We start from the raw sequence: 20797 nt of genomic DNA, 5'->3' as shown, positions 1-20797 counted from the left end.
ACAGTATTGGAATGTGCTTTATAGATTAGGGATGTTTTAATATTATAGTAGGGAAATAATAAAAATTAATTCCACCTAAAATCTACCTCTTCTCTCTTTTGTTTCAGATCTCCTAGCTTTTGAAAAGTTATAGAAACAAAATAAATTGTTTCCATACCTTCTGTTGGAGTTACATGGATTAAGAATTTTCCATCTTAGGGGCGCCTGGGTGGCTCGGTCGGTTGAGCGTCCGACTTCGGCTCAGGTCATGTCTCACGGTCTGTGAGTTCGAGCCCCGCGTCGGGCTCTGTGCCGACGGCTCGGAGCCTGGAGCCTGCTTCGGATTCTGTGTCTCCCTCTCTCTCTGCCCCTCCCCCACTTGTGCTCTGTCACTCTCTGTCTCTCAAAAATAAATAACTGTAAAAAAAAATTAAAAAAAAAGAATTTTCCATCTTCATTTTTTAGGAATTGTTCTTCTACTTCTGGGCCTTTTGCCAGATCATTGTCCTCTGTCACTCAAAAGTCCAAGAGGCTTAAAAAAAAAAATCACAAAATGTATTTCCGTGTTTCTAATTCTTTGTTTTCAGAATAAAACTCAGTCCTGCAAAGCAAGATACATAGCATTTGGTGACCTTAGTCCTCCCAGTCAATCATTGGCTCAGGTGTGTGTGACGTAAATGCCACAAGCCCAATGGGAAACATTCACGTTCTCGTGGAAATGAAAGCAATTGACTTGTCAGTTTTAAGTGTTTCTTGCATGGTTCAACTTTGCAGAGGACAGTGGCAGGAAAAAAATGAAGAGAGGCAAACCAAGAGGGAGTGGAATTCTGAAAGGAGCTAAGAAGGTAATGGGTAGGATGGAGAAGACAAGAGGATGGAGTGTTGAAAAGTTGATTCTCCCAGCAGTTCCGTCTTGTGCTGCTTGTTGCCCTGCTGGTCCCCATCAAGGACTGTACTATTATTACAACATGTCTGACTTGAGACCTTTGCTGGCGTCTGAGGCCGTTTCCATTCCACAGTGGTTTCCTACCTTGAATATATTCTTTCTGCTATGGTGAGAAATAGCACCGACAGAAAAAGGGTAAAACGGAAGCGTGTATCTCCTGAAGTGATCAATTTACTGTGGTGAGCCTCCTAAGTCACCAGAGCGTCCCAGCACCATTGACAAGCACCTGCTTTACCACGAAGGGTTCTCCGACTGAGCAAGGGCTATGCCAGCTGCAAGGGCTGAACAGCCATATGTCAACTATAAATGGCAAATATTCTCAAACGAGTGGAGGAGCAAAAAGTCTTTGTTTTACTTTGTGCAGACTCTATTGTGGAGATTGAAAGCAGTTTCTATCGCTTGGGTGTGTAAGTTGCCTTGAAATCCGAAATTAACAGGACTCTATCAAATACATGTCGAAGGAAATTCATTTGGCATTGAGATAACTGACTCCAGTAGAGATTGGCTTTTGTACATATAAAAAAAGGTCAACATGGAGGTATGTGAGGAATGCTTTCTTAGGTCATGTGTGTCTAAGAAAGCAAGCAAATAAACATCTTCTCTTTGTGTGCTGAAAGGCCGGAAGCACCGTCTGTTGGCATACCACAACTACTCTCAACTTCTGTGAGTCCATTTTTCAGGACCTCTGTCATCTAGAAAACTGGCTAGGCAAAGGTTTTGGATTCCAACTCCTTTTTATACTTAGACTGCTGGCTCCAAAGACAGAACTTGTGATAACGTTAGGTTTACACACGTGTGTGCTTGTCTGCATGTGCTCACAACCCCCCATGAGTTTCTTCAGATGCTCAGGGAAAAGTGTGGAAAGCCTGATGCCTTTGGGAAGGACTCAGGAAAAAAGCTCAAAAGAAACTCGTTTTCCACAGAAATCCTATAAACCCGTGAGGCCCTCAATACCTCCAGAATAAAAGCACAACTCAGAGTTCGCAGGAAATCTTTCCAACCTTCTAGTTATCAAAATACCATGAACATATGTGGGCACAGAGTTTTCATTAGCTTTTGTAAATAACCAAACCGGAATACGTGTAAGTTTCATATAAATAGAGACATGGTTTAGGAAAAACTCAGACTTCACTCAAGTCATTTATGAGATTTAAAAAATGATTTTCAGAAGGGAATGTACATTACACTCACGATAAAAAGAAGTGAGGGGAAAAAGGGCATCTCTTTGTTTTTTTTTTTTTTGTACAAATGTGATGTCATGTATCAAAACATTTTCAGCAGTAGTACTGGATGAAAAGAAAATTAGTAGTAATGTATTAAAACAATGTTTTAGCAAGCTGTTGGTAGCAGAAACACCCGATTCTAATTGCCTTCAGCAAGGAGGAAATTAATTCTTTCACGTAACCAGTGGTCCAGAGGTAGAGAAGGCTCCAGATGTTCCAGTGCAGTGCTCTGGTTCTCAGTGGCTCCTGCTTCTGTGAGATTCTTTTTGTTTTACGCTCATAGCAGCACCAGCCACACTTTCCAACTCCTTATCCGGATGTAGCAAAAGCAGAGACAGAAAGGTCTCTTTCTTCTGGCGTTTTCCTTTTTGGGAGCGAGGCACACTTCCCCAGTGTCCCTCCAACACATAGCCACCACCAGTATCAATATTCAATCCTGTTTTGAGTCTGAGAGTCAGACCTGCCTCGGGGGTCGGCTCACTTGACGGGGAACCAGACCTTGGACATAGTGATCGTCTCATTCAGGATTCACACGTGAACTGAGAGCAAGGTCACCCACCATCCCTTGAAGTGTGTGACGGGACGGACACACTAGCTTTGCTAGCAAGGGTTAAGGGGGAGTGGGTGTTGAGTAGGCAACCAGAGGTATCTGGTACATGATGGAACATGATGGAAAAGACTGAATTCTTAAAAACACGATAAAATGTGTCTATCAAATGAAACCTTTGGTTTTCTAGGTTACTTTAAAAATTAATATTTTTGTAGGTATTTTTGTAAAGAGAAGATACGTTTTGCTAAAAAATAAGAATTTATCTTGAAAAATATCCTGAATAGAGCAATTACAGCATTTGGCACTGGGTTGGGGTTGAACATCATTTTATCTTTTTCACCAAGAGTGAGAGAGTTGGAAGTTTGTAGCTGAAACTCATCTTTGATCTGTTTGGGACAGCTGTTGGCTTCCTTGCTAAATCTCATGAAGTAATGTCCAGATGAAATACGAGTATTTAGACTTGAATCAGCTTTCAAAACAGTCACTTGTATTGTACTTGAAAGAGGGTTTGGCAGTGAGATTAGTGAGAAAGATACTGTTGTATCTTCATAGAATCTTGCAATGTGTGGATTTTTGACAAAACTTTGGGGTCTCCCATCATTGTCACTAGAATGATAATGGCAACACCTCTCCCTTATTCATTACCTGCATGTTCTGCCAGGCCCCATGCCCAATGAGTGGTATGTTCATCCTTTTTTAAAAAAATGTTTCCTTATTTTGAGAGACAGAGAGAGAGAGGGAGAGAGAGAGCAGGGGAGGGGCAGAGAGAGAAGGAGAGAGAGAATTCCAAGCAGAGCACAGCCCCCAACGTTGGGCTCGATCCCACGAACCCTGAGATCATGACCTGAGCTGAAATCAAGAGTTGGATGCTTAACTGACTGAGGTGCACCCCCCACTTTTTTTTTAATTAAAATTTTTTTAATGTTTATTTTTGAGAGCGAGAGAGAGAGAGAGACAGAGTGCGAGCTGGGGAGGGGCATAGAGAGAGGGAGACACAGAATCTGAAGCAGGCTCCAGGCTCTGAGCTGTCAGCACAGAGCCTGACGCAGGGCTGGAATTTACGAACTGCGAGATCATGACCTGAGCCAAGTCTGATGCTTAACCGACCTAGCCGCCCAGGTGCCCCCATTTTTTTAAAGGAGGAAACCTACCTGGCCCATGCTCCCATCCTACAAGGGTGGCAGGTGGGCATGGAAACCAGGACTGTCCAGTCTTGACACCCGTGTTTCCAATATATCATCTTCCTTCAAAAGAAGAGACATGAATAAGGAGTGATTCTGGCCTCTATTGATGGAAAGGTGCTTAATCCAGTCCCTGGGCAGATGAATCACATGCTCCAGCATGCCTTTTGGTTGCAGTGTGGAACACAAGCTCTACTATTTGCAGTGTGGCAGGTGTTAAAGGAAGTTCCCTTTCCCTGTCTCCCTCCCTCCCAGTTAATTCTTCTCACTGCAGTTGGTTATCCTGTTCAAGCAAAATGCAGCTTTATTACTGCTCTGCTGAGAGCCATCTGGGGGCTTCCTATGGGAGTAGAAGCTAAACTTGTAGGGGATGTACTTGTCTACCTTCTCTGTCCCTGCCTCCCTCCCCTCCATTCCCTGACACTGTCACCTTTTACTCTTCTCTTTCTCCACTCTGCTCCTCGTTCCATCCCGCTTACTGTTCCTTGAACCCATCAGTGCTTCCTTTCCATTTTCAGGACTTCGCCTTTGAGGTATGTCCATCCCGGACTGCTCCCCCAGCAGAACCAGCCTGGTGCGTTCCCTGTTCATTTACGGGCCTGGTGTTTGTCTCCACCTACTAGAAGCTCTGTGAGAGGTTTTATCTGGTTTTGTGTATTGCTAGACCCCATGTGCCAGAATGGGACCCAACACGATGGCTTAGTAAATACTGTTGGCCAGATGATTGAGTGAGTGATTCGTCCACAGACCACGGCCCTGGCTGTGGACCCCGAGGGAGTTTGACAGGAACACAGCATTGCTTACTTGGCAGACCTCCTAAATTTAGATGCCTCTGTCAGGTGAGGGATGTTCAGCCCTTCCCTATCACCTGGGGTGAATCACAGTTTTGTGGTTTTGTTCGGCATCTTATAGTCTGACATTCCTCAAAACGTGGAAGCTAGATGTAATTCTTAACTGTGAGAAAACTTTTCCAGTCTGGCTTCAAGCATTGCAGAAGTCTTGAAGGCAGTCACCCAGAAGCTTCCATGTGTCAATGACTGTGCAGACCCAGAGAAACACTCCAGATAATATTGACCCTTATGTAGTTTTTGCATGGTGCTGCTCGTAGGTGATAAGCCCAGTGAAGGCGGAGCTTCATATCGAATTGATACTGTTTCTGCTCCCCCAGCAGCATGATGGCCAACCAAGAAGAGAAAACTAAGTCAGACTAACCAGCCACAAAGAACACGGGTAGAACAGGTGAGTCGCATTTCCAGATGAAAGATGCATAAGGCAATGGTAGTAACCAGCTTTGATAGATTGAACCTTCGCACCTTTGCACCCTGAGTAGCGTCTGTCGCTTAGACAATATTTCTGGGGTGCCTGGCCGGCTCGGTTCGTAGAGCGTGCAACTCTTGATCTTTGGGTTGTAAGTTCGAGCCCCATGTTGGGTTCTGTGGAGTTTACTTAAAAGAATAAATCAAATCTTAAAATTTCTTTGACCATGTGCCAGATACTGCGTTAAGAGCTAGGCATATAGTGATAGAAAACAGAGTATCCTCATGAATCTTGCAAGCAAGTAGGAGAAGCAGACATTTAACCAGGACACACGTAAATAAATGAAAACCCATGATCAAAACTCTGAGGAAAAAGAAAAAAAAATAGGCAGTGGGTGAGGGAGTCATGCTGGAACAGGCCAGGGTGGACCTCTTATAGAAACTCAAGGCATGACCTTTGAGTAGGTGTGAGAGTCCTGCTTTAAGGAGATTGTTTCGTGGCTTTCATTAGCAGTAGTCACAGGGAGCCTCGAAGGTCAAATCTGGATCTCTGTAAGAGGGTCCACAACATTGGGAAGTTTAATAAGATGCAGAGGTTCTAGAAAGAGAATGGCAGTTTGTATCAGGCAAGCAGTGTTGCTTAGGGCAACAGGGTTCTGTTGCATGGAGTGTGTGTGTGTGTGCAAATAGCACGTGTGACCAGGATATTGAGGCAGCAGCTATGGGACGAGGGGAAGGAGTGGCGGTGGCTGTAATCCACACGGTGGAAGAATAAGCAAATACTGATGCAGGATTTAATGCAATGCTAGGAAATTCCAGGAGATAGCCACGGCAGTAGAGGTGGTTTATACTTTTTGGTCTCCGTGTTTCAAATCGTAAGGCTGTGTCAAGTCAGACTGTTAGAGGAAAACACAAAAATAGAAAAAAAAAAAAAGTCTTCATGCTGTATCAACAAGATCAAAGTTGGTTTAAATTTGCATTGAATGATGGCGGTTTTTAAAAATTCGCTTGCGCTAATCTAGCAACACCCGGTTGCTTATAGTGTTTTTGCACTGTTAATCCCTTGTACCTGTTAATAGCATGTAATGAGTGGCATACAGCTCGTCTTTAGTCTGTGGAATATGGGTTCTGCAAAGATGACTGCTCACAATTAATTGCTTCAGCTTCTTCCATCGTCTCAAGTGATACGGGTTTCTATAGGAGGAAAACCGAACAAACCCAAACCTCCGCAGACTCTTTTGAAAACCATTTTAGAGCAACTAGTTTATGTTCACACCATAGAATTGCCATTTCTTTGCCATGATGTCCGGGTGTCAGGACCTGCAAATGGTAGCCGACTTGATGTCGAATTCTCCGCCTTCTCCCCTGAGCTCTCAGATGCCTGAATCCAGCCAGGCGTGAGGATCCTTCCATTATTGACTCAGAAGCTTGGTCCCTTTGTCGGCTTCCGTGGTCAGTCAGGCCGTTTTTCTCCCTGGCTCTGCTCAGGGTGTAGAAGGAAGCCCTGCATCATAGCCCCTGCATTCCTGAGATGCATCTGTTAAAACTGCAGTTCCCCCGAGAAGGCTGCCGCACGTAACACTCCAGGATCCGCATGGGGTTAGCGCTGCGGCTCAGTTCCTACAGGTCCTGGGGACGCCGTAATTATCATGACTTCATCCCACACATTTGAACGTTATTGTGATAAGTCTGTGATGGCAGAGAGCTTCAGAAGCTTAAACAAATCTACTTCAGGGCTCTAGCCTATACTTACAAATACTACCTAAAAGGTTACTCATAGCTAGCTTTTTTTTTTTTCTTCTTCAAATTTTGACCCAATTTCTTTTCAGAATAGACTGGCAATTTACCTGTCTGTTCTCCATGGGCCAACTTTTAGGGATGTGATGTTGTGCGAAGGGAGTTTTTTTCATGATGTTGAAAAAAAGATATTTTAAGACAGTAAAGCATATTAATTTGTAGATTCCTTTTTTTAATGTTTATTTTTGAGAGAGAGAGAGAGAAAAAAAAAATAAGAGTGGGGGAGGGGCGGGGAGAGAGGGAGACACAGAATCCAAAGCAGACTCCAGGCTCTGAGCTGTCAGCACAGAGCCCGAGTCAGGGCTCGAACTCATGAACAGTGAGATCATGGCCTGAGCCAAAGTTGGAACCTTAACCGACTGAGCCACCCAGGCTCCCCGGTAGAAGTGTTCTAAAGAAAATAAAAATGTAATGAATTTATCCTTTTCCGAATCTTATATGTTCCAAGGACTTGGCTAACGATTTCATCAGTTAGGCTCTTCATAACAGTTATACGGGTAATTGACCTGAGGTTCGACAACTTCCTGGCGGTGCCCTGCTTGGATATCTGACCACTTGTTGTTTTTCTATTTGCATTAAGGCAGTGACCAAGATGATTTTTGAGGGGAGGGAGATATTCCTTGGAGGACAGGATAAAAGGTTAGTCTTTACTATTTTTGGTACCCCCCCCCCCACTGCTGAGCACAGTGACCCATGTGCTGCGGATCCCAGTCAAGCCTGCTGTCGCCGACATTAAGTTCAGACTGTGACTTCCCAGGGAAGAATCTCCCTGACTAAGAGAGTGGGTCAGGGTGGAAGGTCCCTTGAGTCACCAAACTCTTCTGTTGATGATAGCAAAGCCAAGACCAGACGTGCCAGTGATGCTGATTTTACGTGCATCGGTCACTGACACATTTGCTGGGTTTCCATAAAATGCGAGAAAGTGATCACAGACCGACTGCTCATAAATCCGCCAAACCCCCTACAGGCAGAGGGCCTTGAGAGAAAGAAGCTAAGGGCACAGCTGCCAACTGAGGAGTGAGGCAAATAGCTCTTTGAAGAGGCCCACGGCCACACCATTCTCCCAGGGTCCCCTGGAGAAGTGAGGGGTGAGGCTGGCTGGCTGTGTGAGGAGACGTCTCCCAGCAGGCTGAGAACGGAAGGGTTGTGGACATGCCCGAGGCTACCCACAGAGGAATTTGGAAGTGAATAAATAGTCACACCTGCACATTCCCTTAGAAGATTTTTCACAGCTTGAATTGGCTACTAAAAGGTAGGCACCCCCCTTTTAAAGAACGTTTAAAAAAAACAAGGATGCAGTTGCTTTCTGTGAAAGTATGCTTGCTGTTGATGTTCAGCTCTCTATAAACGTATATTAAGTAAATGTTACTACCATATGTGAGTATGGTAGTGAGTATGTGAGTATTCTATTAGCTGTTAAGTTAAATTAGCTGTTAAGTTAAAACCAAAATGCCTGTCCCTATGTAGAAGGTGTGGAAAGAAACACAGTTTCTTTGGGATTTGGTCCTTCAGTATGGCAGAGTGCAGAGTTGAAGTATTTGAAGAGTTCAGGCATTGGTATATTATGCAGGTACCAGTTGGAGACCCACATATGTCTTTTCTTTATGATGCTTCTCCAAAAAACGTTTCTCTTGTTAACGCTTAGATTTGGTTTTGGGATTTGGTGTTTTAGACCAAACACTGGATTTAGGTAAAGGATGCATTAATGAGAATGCATTTTTCACTACTGCCCAATGAATATTTGATGGCATTTTTGTTGCCTTGAAATGGTAAGATGCTGTAAATACCTCTGAACAAGCTTTTCAAGAAGTTCATATTACTTCTCAGAAAAGCTGACGTTCGCCTAACCATGATAAGACAGGGCTGTAGTCTCCCTCCTCTTGGGTATATCGGTCTCTTATATTCAGCCAACTCCATGAAAAGGTGTAGAATTTCCCATGAGGTTTCAGGAGCCCATAATGTTGTTACCATAATTGATCGGTCTTTAACCTACCCACTTCTTAAATAAGAAGATTCACTTTTTATTTTTTCTTTTTGCCAACACCTGCAGTCAGATGGTTCCCTGTTTTTGTTTTGTTTTGTTTTTTTTTTTAATAGTGTGTGTCAGAAGTGGCTCCTTATAAAGACTAGGATCATTTCCTTTTCATAAAGCTTTCTGAGAATAGTGATACTGCTTTGCTAAAAATGTCTCTTCTGCAGAAGAAACTTTCCCTAAGCACTCAAACACGATGAGTGTGTGTGAAATGTGGCCAGTAACAGTAGCCATACTTGGCAAAGGCGAGTGACAGGAGTGAACAGCAGGTTTGTGCGTTGTCGGCCTGGGAGGGTTTAGATGTGGCCCAGCCACCAGGTGGGAACCTGAACCGCATCCCAAGAGACATGCCTACCTCAGGAGGCTAAACACAGAAACACTCTCCTCAAACCTAGCGAGTCAGTTAATTAACTGGATTTATAATTCCATAATTGAGACTCACTCTTATGGATGGTTAGGCAGTTAACTAGCCATATGGAAGTGATGTGGAATTCTAATCAAGGTGGAATTGAATAGCAGGGTAGAAACTCGGCAGGTCCGTGGCTTCTGTGCTGTGGGAAAAAGGGATCTGGACCAAGGATGAATACCTGGTTAATAAGGTCTTGAGAAGTGCCTGATAGCTTTTTCTTTAAGACTAGGGATGCAAGATAGAACTATGAAACACGAGAAAAATGAGATTTAAGTTGAGATTGGCAAAAGGGGTATTTTATTTTTATTTAAAAAAATGTTTATTTATTTATTTTGAGAGAGATGGAGAGAGTGCAAGTGGGAGAGGAGCAGACAGAGAGGGAGAGAGAGAATCCCAAGCAGCCTCCATGCTCAGCACGGAGCCTGATGCGGGGCTTGATCCCGTGACCCTGAGATCATGACCTGAGCTGAAATCAAGAGTCAGATACTTACCCGGGTGAGCCACCCAGCCACCCGGGGATAACATCGTCAGCCCACTGGACTTTTACTTGGTCTCTAAAACAGAACATATAAGCTGGGAGTGCATGACCAGCTATGAACTGACTTGGGTCACGGTAAATGTGATTTTTGTCCCTCTACATTTACACCTGCCTCAGTCTGCTTTGGGGTCCTGTAGCTGTCCCTGCCCCCTGCCATCAAGGCTCCCCGGCTGTGCTGTTTGGCAGGATTGGATTTTGTCAGTTGCCTCCCACAAAGGAAATGCTCTGGAGGCATATGTTGCAGTGCCTTTCCGAAATAGTTGAAGATGTCACCTTCATAAACAAAAGGACTGGATCTATTTTCTTTCTCCCTTCCCTTCTTTTGATGATCAAAAGACAGAACATTTTAAGTACTCCCCATTTCCCCCCCCACCCCCATCTTGACTGATTGGAAGAAATACTGTTACATGGCAGAATATTGGCAGTGAGTAGAAATACAAAGCAGGTTTAACATTAACCTTATGGAGGAACAGTGCAAGACCAGTGGAATGATGAAAGAAAAGGCTTACTAATAATATTACATACTAGTATAATTAAATAAATATGGAAAATTTCGTGCATTTAGATGGTCGTCTAGATCCTAACACTTAACCACTCACTTTCAAACAGAAGCTATTTTTGTAAGCACGTAGGAGTCTAGTAATATTTTTTGGCTAGAAATCATTTAAAGTTTACATCACTGTATAGCATGGATTAAGCAGGTGCAAGGAAATTGAAGAAGAGAATGTTTAGTTTTCAGAAAGTGAATTCCATGTAACTGTGAGAGGTGGAGCTTGGATTAGTGCCACAGTTTTGTGGAAGACGCTTTAGTGACACTGTGTTTCTGTGCCTGATTCTTATACACACACACACACACACACACACACATATACACACACACACAGGTACAACATGTGGGAGTATTCATTGTCCAGAATTCTAGAATTCATAATTTTGCAACCAGATATGAATTCTAGAATTCATAATTTTGCAACCAGATATGAATTCTAGAATTCATAATTTTGCAACAGTGATTCATGCAAAATCTTTTTTTTAAACCATATATTTGAATAAATTGTGAATTATGGATTTTTTTCTTTTTTACTAGCAAAGTGGTATCTTTTGGAATGACTTCTTAATTGTCCACGGTAAGGTTTATATCTTGCTGGTCAAAACATCTTAACATACTAAGGTCAAGTTCAGAATTATAATCAAAGAAGGTACTTAAAAATTTTTTTTTCCCAGGGAGTCTGATTATAAAAGAATTTTGTAGTACCAAATACCCGTACCCAAATTTTTGTCTAGTATTGTATGTCTTGTCTTCATTTTGTACATTTCTTTTAGTTTTATGATTAGATTCTTAGTAATATCTGCCTGCCACTCCCCCTCTCTTTCCCTTCCTAGGATCTGAATAAATACAGCTTGATGCATGGTCTTCATTTATTGTAGCTAATTAGAGAGATACTTGATCCTGGACATGTAAGGTCTGGTGTTATCAAGCACTGATTTATAAGCTACAGGGACTGTCCTTTGTTGATGTTATACACACCATCTCAGTACCCCTGCAAAAGAGGTGGTGTTACATCTGTTTACAGATCAGGAAATAGGTTCGGAGAGCTTCAGGGACTCCTCCAAAGTGTCAGGTCAGGCCGCAAGAAACATAGTTGATCCAGGATTTAAACTCAGCTGTGTCTTACCCCCACACCATGGCTCTTTTTACTGTGCCTGCATTGCTTTTCCTGTAACTTTTGCCTGTTTCAGAAATTAATTTATCTCCTGGAACAAGCAATTTTTTCTCTCTGCTAGGTGTTGTGACCTATTTTCTGTTTCATAAGATTTGCCAAGGACATAATTTAGGACAGTCTATGTTTTTAATTTTTCAATATGTTGTTGGTGTTTTGTTTTGAGCAAATAAACAGTAACAACAATCAGATAGTCCAGAAGCTAAATCACTGAGCCAGACTTCACACAGGAGAAACAAAGAGCTGGTAGCCATGCCAAGTGAGTTATCTCTTGCACCAGGTGCCAGTCCTTCCCTCGGGCATACGCCTTGGAGCCTTTGGGCCTCAGGAGTGCTTGTTATTGGCTTAATTATTTAGCTCAATAACTGTTCCCTTGTGCTTTCACAGTTGTACACTTCTGTATTAGAAAGGGATAAATATCTGATTGTGGTGAGGCCGTGCGAATGTAGTTTTGGTGAAAAAAAAAGTGGATAATAAAGTAATCGTTGCATATGTTTTTTTTAAATATGTGGAAATAAGGAGCACCTGGGTGGCTCAGTCGCTTAAGCCTCCGACTCTTGATTTCGCCTCAGGTCACGATCTTCCAGTTTGTGAGTTCCAGCCCCGAGTGGGGCTCTGTGCTGACTGCCCGGAGTCTTCTTGGGCTTCTCTTCCCCTCTCTATCTGCCCCTCCCCTGTTCCCACACTATGTCTCTCTCAAAATTAAATAAATAAACTCAAAAGAAAAAAGTGAAAATAAAAGCAATCTAAGGTGTGATATGATATAATTTTGAGCATTTAATGGAATGTAAGAAAAGAACCCATTTAACCCTGAGGTTTAGCCAAGTTCACAGCCTTAGAATTGTATTTCCTTCTCCAGGAGTTGAGACCTGCTCTTGATCCTGCAGGAAGTCCAATTTACGTAATCGTAATGTTGTAAATGTAGCTAAATAGTCACTGGTTAATCTCCGCACAAGACAAGACGTAATTGTAACTACAGAGAAAACAAACCAAGGCTTAAAAACCTGGCAGTGCAGAAAGAGTCCCTTCTTTCCGCTGACAGAAGTCCATGGCTAGACCGCAGGAAGAAAAGAGGCTGTAGAGGATGCTAATTTGTTTCGAGATGCTAATTTCTTTCTCTTACATGGTGGGATGTCAAGATACACTGTGCAAGGCTGCTGAAACAAGAAACAGAGCTGACCAGTTGAAGAGCTAAAAATAGCATAATCAAGAAAACTAGGGGAGAATTAGAGGTGAAGGAAGTGTGAATGAGTTAGATATGAGGGAGGCAGGCAGGCCGAGGTTGACAAATCAAGAAGAGAGACCAGCCTATTATTTGGTTAAGCTGATAACCACAAAGAGTGTATAAACAATAATAACGGAAAGGAGTGGAAATGGGGACCGTGGGCCCAGGGACACTTACTTACCACTTACTATCACCTGGTTCTGTTTGGAAAAACTTAACTGCCTATGCATTACCTTTAAGATGATTTAAGAGAGAAGATTTTAATAATTGTGGATGCAGAGTCTCAAGAATACCTTTCCACACTATTCCATTGCCACTATTACCAAGCCACCAAGGACTGCTGTGGCTAATGGTGGAAGGCTTTGGACAACGGTAGGTTGGGGTGGGGTGGCGAAGAACTTAGATCCACAGTCACATTCAAGTCTTGAGCTGGATTCATGTGGCAGAAAACTACCAGCCTTCCTCAAACATGCAAGGTCAGAGGCTCTGCGACCAGACCGTGCCTGCCAGGAAAGCTCAGGACCTGTTCTCTGTAACGCTCCTGCCGCCTTGGGATCCTGCTTCGTAATGTAGGATGCTACAGCCATTCTGGAGAATAGATGCCTGCATTGACTGCCTTTGTTTTCTCTGGTCTGAGGAGTGGCCCAGCTTCAGGGCACCGACTTCCTTCCAGGAACTTCCTGCAAGGGAAAATTTCGACTTTTCTGCATGAACACTCCAAATGCCTGTGGGTTGAACAATGGCCACAGCAGTTGTTTTTCAAGGGACTTGGTTTTGTTTTGACCTTGAGAAGTGTGGATTGTTGTGTTCATGGCGCCTCCAGGTGGGCAGTCAAGGAAGGGCGTCTTGGTGGGGTGGGAGCCGCTGGAGAATGAGGACCTGACGGGGCCATTTTCCCTTTTAGCCCTGGTCTGAGTGGTCCTGGGAATAGCAGTTCCGTGACAGGGTTTGGGATGGGAAATGGAGTCCAGGGAACAGCTGGGGAAGGAACTTACTGTGGAGGTCCTGCCAGTAGCTCAAGGATACTTCCCGGTTCAGAAGGTTGTGGAAATAGATGCCTTTATCTGTTGTCCCTTTTTGCCTCTCTCCAGGCAAATTCGTAAGTAATCCCATGTTTTGAAATAAAGGAAATACAAGGGAGTATTCTGAGGTTCCCTCAGCAGCTGGAAAACCTTGCCTACAATTGTAGTCGCGCATTTTCCTGTCAGGAATTGAGTTACTGTGGCTTTAGTCCCGGGCTGCAAAGTGAGACGCCACCATGATTGGAGTGGATGGTTTTCAGTGAGTGGCACCCTCTGGGTGGGGACTTTGGCAAACTAAAATCTCACAGCTCATTGAAGTTGCTGTTCAGTTTCAGCTGTTGCCACGTATGGAGAGCAGGCTTGACAGAGCTTCCGGTTTTTCAAGAAAAGCAAGGACTCTGGATTTATAAGTGAAATCTCTTGTATTTCAAACGTTACCAACTAATGAAAAGGAAATGAAATGACTGCCTAGACTTTAGAAGCCATTTATTGGGTGGTAAAGTCCGAGAACCTCCAGCTCTTTCCTCTGGTTAGGACTCTAACTCTTGTCTCCCCGTAGTTCTTCTGTCTGGATTGTTGAAAATGAGCTGTACCTCTGCTGGGCACTTTCTCTGTCTTGCATCTTGTCCCCAAAGCGTTTCAATGACACTCTCTCACCTACAAGATAATGCAAGTTAGAAGTAGGCGAGCAAGTCAAAACAACTGTATGAAGAAAAGTGGAACCAGAATGAACTTGTATATGCCTGTCTGTGAGCCTGTCCGTGGAGCTCACATTGGGCATGGAACTTCGTAGCAACTTGCTCAACACGGAAGCCACAAACCTTATCACCTCAACAATTTGTGATGTCCTTTAAACAAACTGTTCAGCAGAGGTTGATGCCAAGATCAGAGGATACTTCCTAAAGGGTCTTCAAAGGAATCGTATCAGAGGCAAAGCCCTCATGGCAGTGTGGGTTTTATAGGACTTGTTCTTTTTTGTTGTCCCTTATGAAAAGAATGATCTCAGGGGTGCCTGGGTGGCTCAGTCACTTAAGCGCCCGACCTTAGCTCAGGTCATGATCTCGTGGTTCATGAGTTTGAGCCCCGGGTCAGGCTCTGTGCTGACAGTGAGGAGCCTGGAGCCTGCTTTGGGTTCTGTGGCTCCCTCTCTCTCTGCCCCTCCCCTGCTTGCACTCTATTTCTCTCTCAGAAATAAATAAATATTTTAAAAAATTAAAAAAAGAAAAGAGTGAACCCGGTTAGCACTAATGTGTGGTTTAGGAAATGAGATAACGAGGAGGGCTGAGCTGTACGTAAAAGCCTCCTGGTGGCCTAACTTAAGCAGGTGGGGAGAGGGGTGGTGGTGGAAGATGGAATGGTTTGGGAGACAAGTACTGGCAGCGGAACCTTGGCTAAGTTGCTTTATTTTTCTACACCTCAGTTTCCTCATCCATGAAATGGGCATGTTTATATAACGTGATCACTCTCGTAAGACAATTGTGTGGCTTAAATGATTTAGTTCAAATAAGGCGCTCATTGCAATTCCTGGTATCCAGCAAGTATTCCTTGAATGTGATGAATTAGAGACATTGCTAGCAGTGAGAACTTAATTGTCAACATGATTAAATGTGGCTGTCGCGATTGTTTTACAGGACTTAAAATATTTTTGTTTGCCATAAAATAGTTTTACTTAACACTCAATCCCTGGTCACCAAAAATATGTTTAGTACCTATGTACAAAGTGTTTTGCAAGGGTTGGTGGGACGGCCCCTGGTCTCAAGGAACTTGTATTTTGATTAACATGATAAATACTCATGAAGAGTATGAGACAGGATGTACCAAGGGCCATCCCAGCACGGCTGTGGCCATTCAGAGAAGGCTTATCACAGTGATCTGACTGACACCAGAATAAGGTTTCACACACTGATGGTTGACTTTATTATTTTCAGACTAGACTTTTGTAGTTTGAATCATTCTAAACAGTGTACAAGAACATTTCCAGCTATGGGGCGCCTGGATGGCTCAGTCAGTTGAGCATCTGACTTCAGCTCAGGTCATGATCTCACGGTTCCTGGGTTGGAGCCCTGCATCTGGCTTGCTGCTGTCAGGCAGATCCCGCTTCAGATCCTCTGTCCCACCCCACCCCCCCCCGCCCCCGCCCCTCCCCTCTCTTGTGCATTCTCTCTCTCAAAAATAAAAAACATTGGGGCGCCTGGGTGGCGCAGTCGGTTAAGCGTCCGACTTCAGCCAGGTCACGATCTCGCGGTCCGTGAGTTCGAGCCCCGCGTCGGGCTCTGGGCTGATGGCTCAGAGCTTGGAGCCTGCTTCCGATTCTGTGTCTCCCTCTCTCTCTGCGCCTCCCCCGTTCATGCTCTGTCTCTCTCTGTCCCAAAAATAAATAAACGTTGAAAAAAAAAATTTTTTTTTAAAAATAAAAAACATTAAAAAAGAATATTTCCAGCGATGTAACAAAGTACAGTGGGGATTTACCTCAGTGCTTTTGTATGAATCATTACAGGAGAGAATGTAACAACAGCAATTAACCATGCTTTGCAATTTGTATTAATTTAACGTTATCATGGGTAATTTAGGTTGGGTCATCATATGCATATTGTAGCATTACAGAGAGGACTCTTAGCTGGCCTTGGGATACACAGAGAGATGGAGTTCTGGGTTACAGGCATGGCCAGGCACCCCGATTGAAAATATAAACCCTGGAGTAGAACCCAGAACCCCTGGGCTCTCCCATTAGTGGCCCCTATGGCCTGGGGGAAGTTAGGTGGCCTCTCAGCGCCTCGGTTTTATCATCTAGGAGTTGGGATATGATTGTACTAGTGTCTGTTTCATAAGGCGTGCTGTAAAGATTACATGACTAAGTGTCTTTGAAGTCCTTGGAACAGTGTCTGGCAAAAGTAAGCACGGCATGTGTTAGTTATTATCATTGGTCTCTCTTGGAACAATCAATATTTAATTTTTAAAGACTGCTGTCTGGTCTGACTTGGGCATGCGGCCTGTAGTTTCAGAACAGAACACAGCTGACTGTGCACAAGGGGGTAGAAGCTCGTAACTTTATGGCACTCTGGACCTCATTAGCTCTGTGACTGTGGACACTCGGGAGGGAATTGGGAGGGTTCCTGTTTCAGGCCCAGAAGCTGGAAGCTTGGCTCCAGCTCACTGGCTCTGTGATCCAAGGCCAGTTCTTCAGTCCCTTAAAACCCTTTGTCTGTATCTGTAAAACATGCCTCACCTCTCCTTCTTCACGTGTTGAATTTTCGTCCTCTTGGAAAGCACTGGGGGCAGGTAATGGTTGAGAAATAGGTAGGTGAGTGGGTTATATTCTTAAGATGCTATTAAAAATTAAAGGAGGGGCACCTGGGTGGCGCAGTTGGTTTAGCGTCCCAACTTTGGCTCAGGTCATGATTTCCTGGTCCATGAGTTCCAGCTCTGCGTCGGGCTCTATGCTAACAGCTCGGAGCCTGGAGCCTGCTTTGGATTCTGTGTCTCTGTGTGTCTGCCCCTCCCCTGTTTGTGCGTGCGCTGTCTCTCTCTCTCTCCCTCTCTCCCTCTCTCTCTCTCTCTCCCTCTCTCTCTCTCTCTCTCTCTCTCTCTCTCTCTCTCCCTGTCTCTCTCTCTCTCCCTCTCTCTCTCTTCTCTCTTCTCTCTCTCTCTCTCCCTGTCTCTCTCTCTCTCCCCCCCCTCTCATCCCTCTCGTCCCTTCCTCTCCTCTCTCCCTCTCTCTCTCTCCCCCCTCTCTCTCCCCTCTCTCTCAAAAATAAGTAAACATTAAAAAAATTGTTTTAAACTTAAAGGAGATGTAAATGTAACTACTAAATATTATCGATTTGATTTCAGGTTTTCATAGGAATCCAAACATACAGTATTGATTGTGTGAGATAATGAAATTTTACCTTATTATCTTATAGGAACCCAATAACAACTTTCATTGATTGCTCAGTTTCTGTGTTTCCTAGGTTCCCCACTTTTCCATCAAAGAAGTGGCTTGAGTTTCAATGTGCTTTTTGAACCCTTCCCAGTGAAGTTCTGTTCTTTGTGTCGACAGCCAGCCCTCCCACACATTAGCGTGGCTCTCATTCACATCTGGTGGCTTCTGAGGTCTCCTTTTTGGGGAGTTGCTCAGCCATGAGAGTTGTGGAGAGATGGAGACATACATAGGCTACATATATATTTGTGACTGAAAATGCATGCATGACATCATGACTTCTCTTTATCTTTTAGTTTTTAATGTTTGTTTATTTTTGAGGGAGGGAGGGAGGGAGAGGGGGGGGGCAGGGCAGAGAGAGAGGGAGACACAGGATCCGAAGCAGGCTCTAGGCTCAGAGCTGTCAGCACAGAGCCCGACGTGGGGCTCGAACTCATGAACCACGAGATCATGACCTGAGCCAAAGTCGGTGCTTAACTGATGGAGCCACCGAGGCGCCCCTCATAACTTCTCTTTTGGAGCAGTTCATTTCAGTTTTCCTTAAAAAAAATTCCTGGCCATTTTCACACGATTATTCTTCAAGTAAAATTTATAATTCTTTTGTCAACTCCTTAAAAAACACTGGTATTTTGAATGTGAATGCACTAAATATATAGATTAATTTGGGGGAAATCCACACTTTTACAATCCAGGAACATGGTTTGCTTCCCCCGGTCTCCCCTTTTAAAACACCTCCTCTGATTTTATTTTTTTTTACCTCAGTAAGTGAAATCTTATACTTGTATTTCTATGGGTCCTACACTTTTCCTGTTAAATTTATTTCTAGATATTTTATATTTTGTTTTTGATTGCTGTAGTGAACAGACTGTTCTTAAATTACATCTTGTAACTGGTGTTTGCCGATTATAGAAGAGCTGTTGATTTTTGTACATTTATAAGTGGGCTTAAAAGCTCGTTTACTAAATTGCCTAAAAATGGGAACTGATGTCGCCTGCATTTGTTCTGTTCATGAACACAGGAAAAAAAGAGTCTGAAGAACATATAGTTTTGTTTTATTTTATCAAACTCTAAAATCCACCCTGGTCTCTATTTTTGTCACTGTTGTATCCCTAGCACCTACCTCAGGATTTACCATGGTACATACTGTGTAAACATTTGTGGAATATTTCTTAATTTTCTTAATTGTGTAATAGTTTTTCAGTAGTTTGTCTTTTTCAAGAATAGCAATTATATCATCCCTGAATCATAACAATTTTGTCTTGTTTCTAGTATGTGTTTCTTTCATTCTTTCATTTTAATTTTTTTTCCAACCTTTTGGCTCCTTTTGTCCGGTTTACCCAGCTCCTACCCTCTGCCCCCTGCCTCTGGAAACCACCAATCTGTTGACTGTATGAGTTTGTTGGGTTTGTTGTTGTTGTTTAAATTCCACCTGTGAGTTCAATACAGTATTTGTCTTTCTCTGACGTACTTTACTTAGCATAATGCCCTCAGATCTATCCATGTTGTTGCAAATGGCAAGATTTCATTCCTTTTTTTTAGTGTTCATTTATTTTGAGACAGAGAGAGACACAGACAGTGAGGGAGAGAGAGAATCCCAAGCAGACTCTGTGCTGTCAGCGCAGAGCCTGATGCAAGGCTTGATCTCATGAATTGTGAGATCATGACCTGAGCTGAAATCAAGAGTCAGATGCTTAACTGACTGAGCCACCCAGGTGCCCTCATTCTTCTTTTTTTTTTAATTTTTTAATTTTTTTTAAATTAAAAAAAAATTTTTTTTTGTTTATTTATTTTTGAGACAGAGAGAGACAGAGCATGAACGGGGGAGGGTCAGAGAGAGGGAGACACAGAATCTGAAACAGGCTCCAGGCTGTGAGCTGTCAGCACAGAGCCCGACGCGGGGCTCGAACTCACGGACCGTGAGATCATGACCTGAGCCGAAGTAGGCCACTTAACCGACTGAGCCACCCCAGGCGCCCCCCCTTTTTTTTTTTTTTTTAAATGAATGAGTACTATTACATTGTGTGTGTGTGTGTGTGTGTGTGTGTGTGTGTGTGTGTGTGTATCACATTGTCTTTAACCATTCACCCATTGATGAATACTTAGGTTGTTTCCATATCTTGGCTATTGTAAATAATGCTGCAGTGAATATAGGGATATATATGTCTTTGTGAATTAGTGTTTTTGTTTTCTTTGGGTAATTACCCAGTAGTGGAATTACTGGGTTATATGGTAGTTCCATTTTTAATTTTTTAGGAACCTCCATACTATTTTCCAGAGTAGCTGCCCTAATTTGCATTCCAGTGCACAAGGGGGTCCCTTTTGTCCGCATCCTTGCCAACATTTGGTATTTCTTACCTTTTGGTAATAGCTGGGATGAACACAGGTATTTTACTTCCATTCTAATTCTTAGTATTTTGGCTAGAACTTGCGGTACACTGTTCAGTGATACTCACCATAGTAGGCATCCTTATTTTGGTCCTGAATTTCATGGAATATCTTTAGTGTTTTACTATTAGAATTTGAGAATGATTTTTTTTAATTGTAGTTACTTGTACTCTCGGTTTACTAGAATTATTTTGCTTTAAAATCCGAAATAGAGTCAATACTTCTATATTGAGGTGATTATTTGTCCAACTTTGACGTATGTGATAACTTATTTCTATATGTATGCTAATATTACAGTATTCTTGAATTATTAGAATAACTCATCATGCTAGTAATACATTACCAAATCTAATTTGCTATCTTTTTATGATTTTATGTCTATATTCATAAACTAGAATTTCTTTAGTATTTTTTGTTTGTTATGCTAACCTGATTAAAACTTTTTTCCATTTTTTTTCTGTGTGCTATGATAGAATTTATGTAGGAATTACTTGGTCCTCATTAAAGGTTTGGCAGAACTCACTTGTAAAACTGACACCAGCAGCAGCCTTAAATTTATTCTTTTCCTTTCTTATTATTTAATACAGGGCACATATTAAATAATTAAAAAACTT

At 42.9% G+C, this 20797-nt stretch overlaps 1 protein-coding gene and 1 long non-coding RNA gene across 3 annotated transcripts in view; both read left to right on the top strand.

Moving 5' to 3' along the window:
• LOC115499941 (guanine nucleotide-binding protein G(q) subunit alpha) overlaps positions 1–20797 on the top strand; it is a 316581-nt gene that overhangs the window by 35612 nt on the left and 260172 nt on the right. The window lies entirely within an intron of this gene.
• On the top strand, positions 370–8536 carry LOC115499942. Its single transcript, XR_003964324.1, has 4 exons — positions 370–824; positions 4398–4453; positions 5048–5118; positions 7513–8536. It is a non-coding gene; the product is annotated as an uncharacterized LOC115499942 (long non-coding RNA).

Source organism: Lynx canadensis, chromosome D4, assembly GCF_007474595.2.
Source record: "Lynx canadensis isolate LIC74 chromosome D4, mLynCan4.pri.v2, whole genome shotgun sequence".
Lineage (NCBI taxonomy): Eukaryota > Metazoa > Chordata > Mammalia > Carnivora > Felidae > Lynx > Lynx canadensis.
This window is presented reverse-complemented; position numbering and strand designations above follow the sequence as displayed.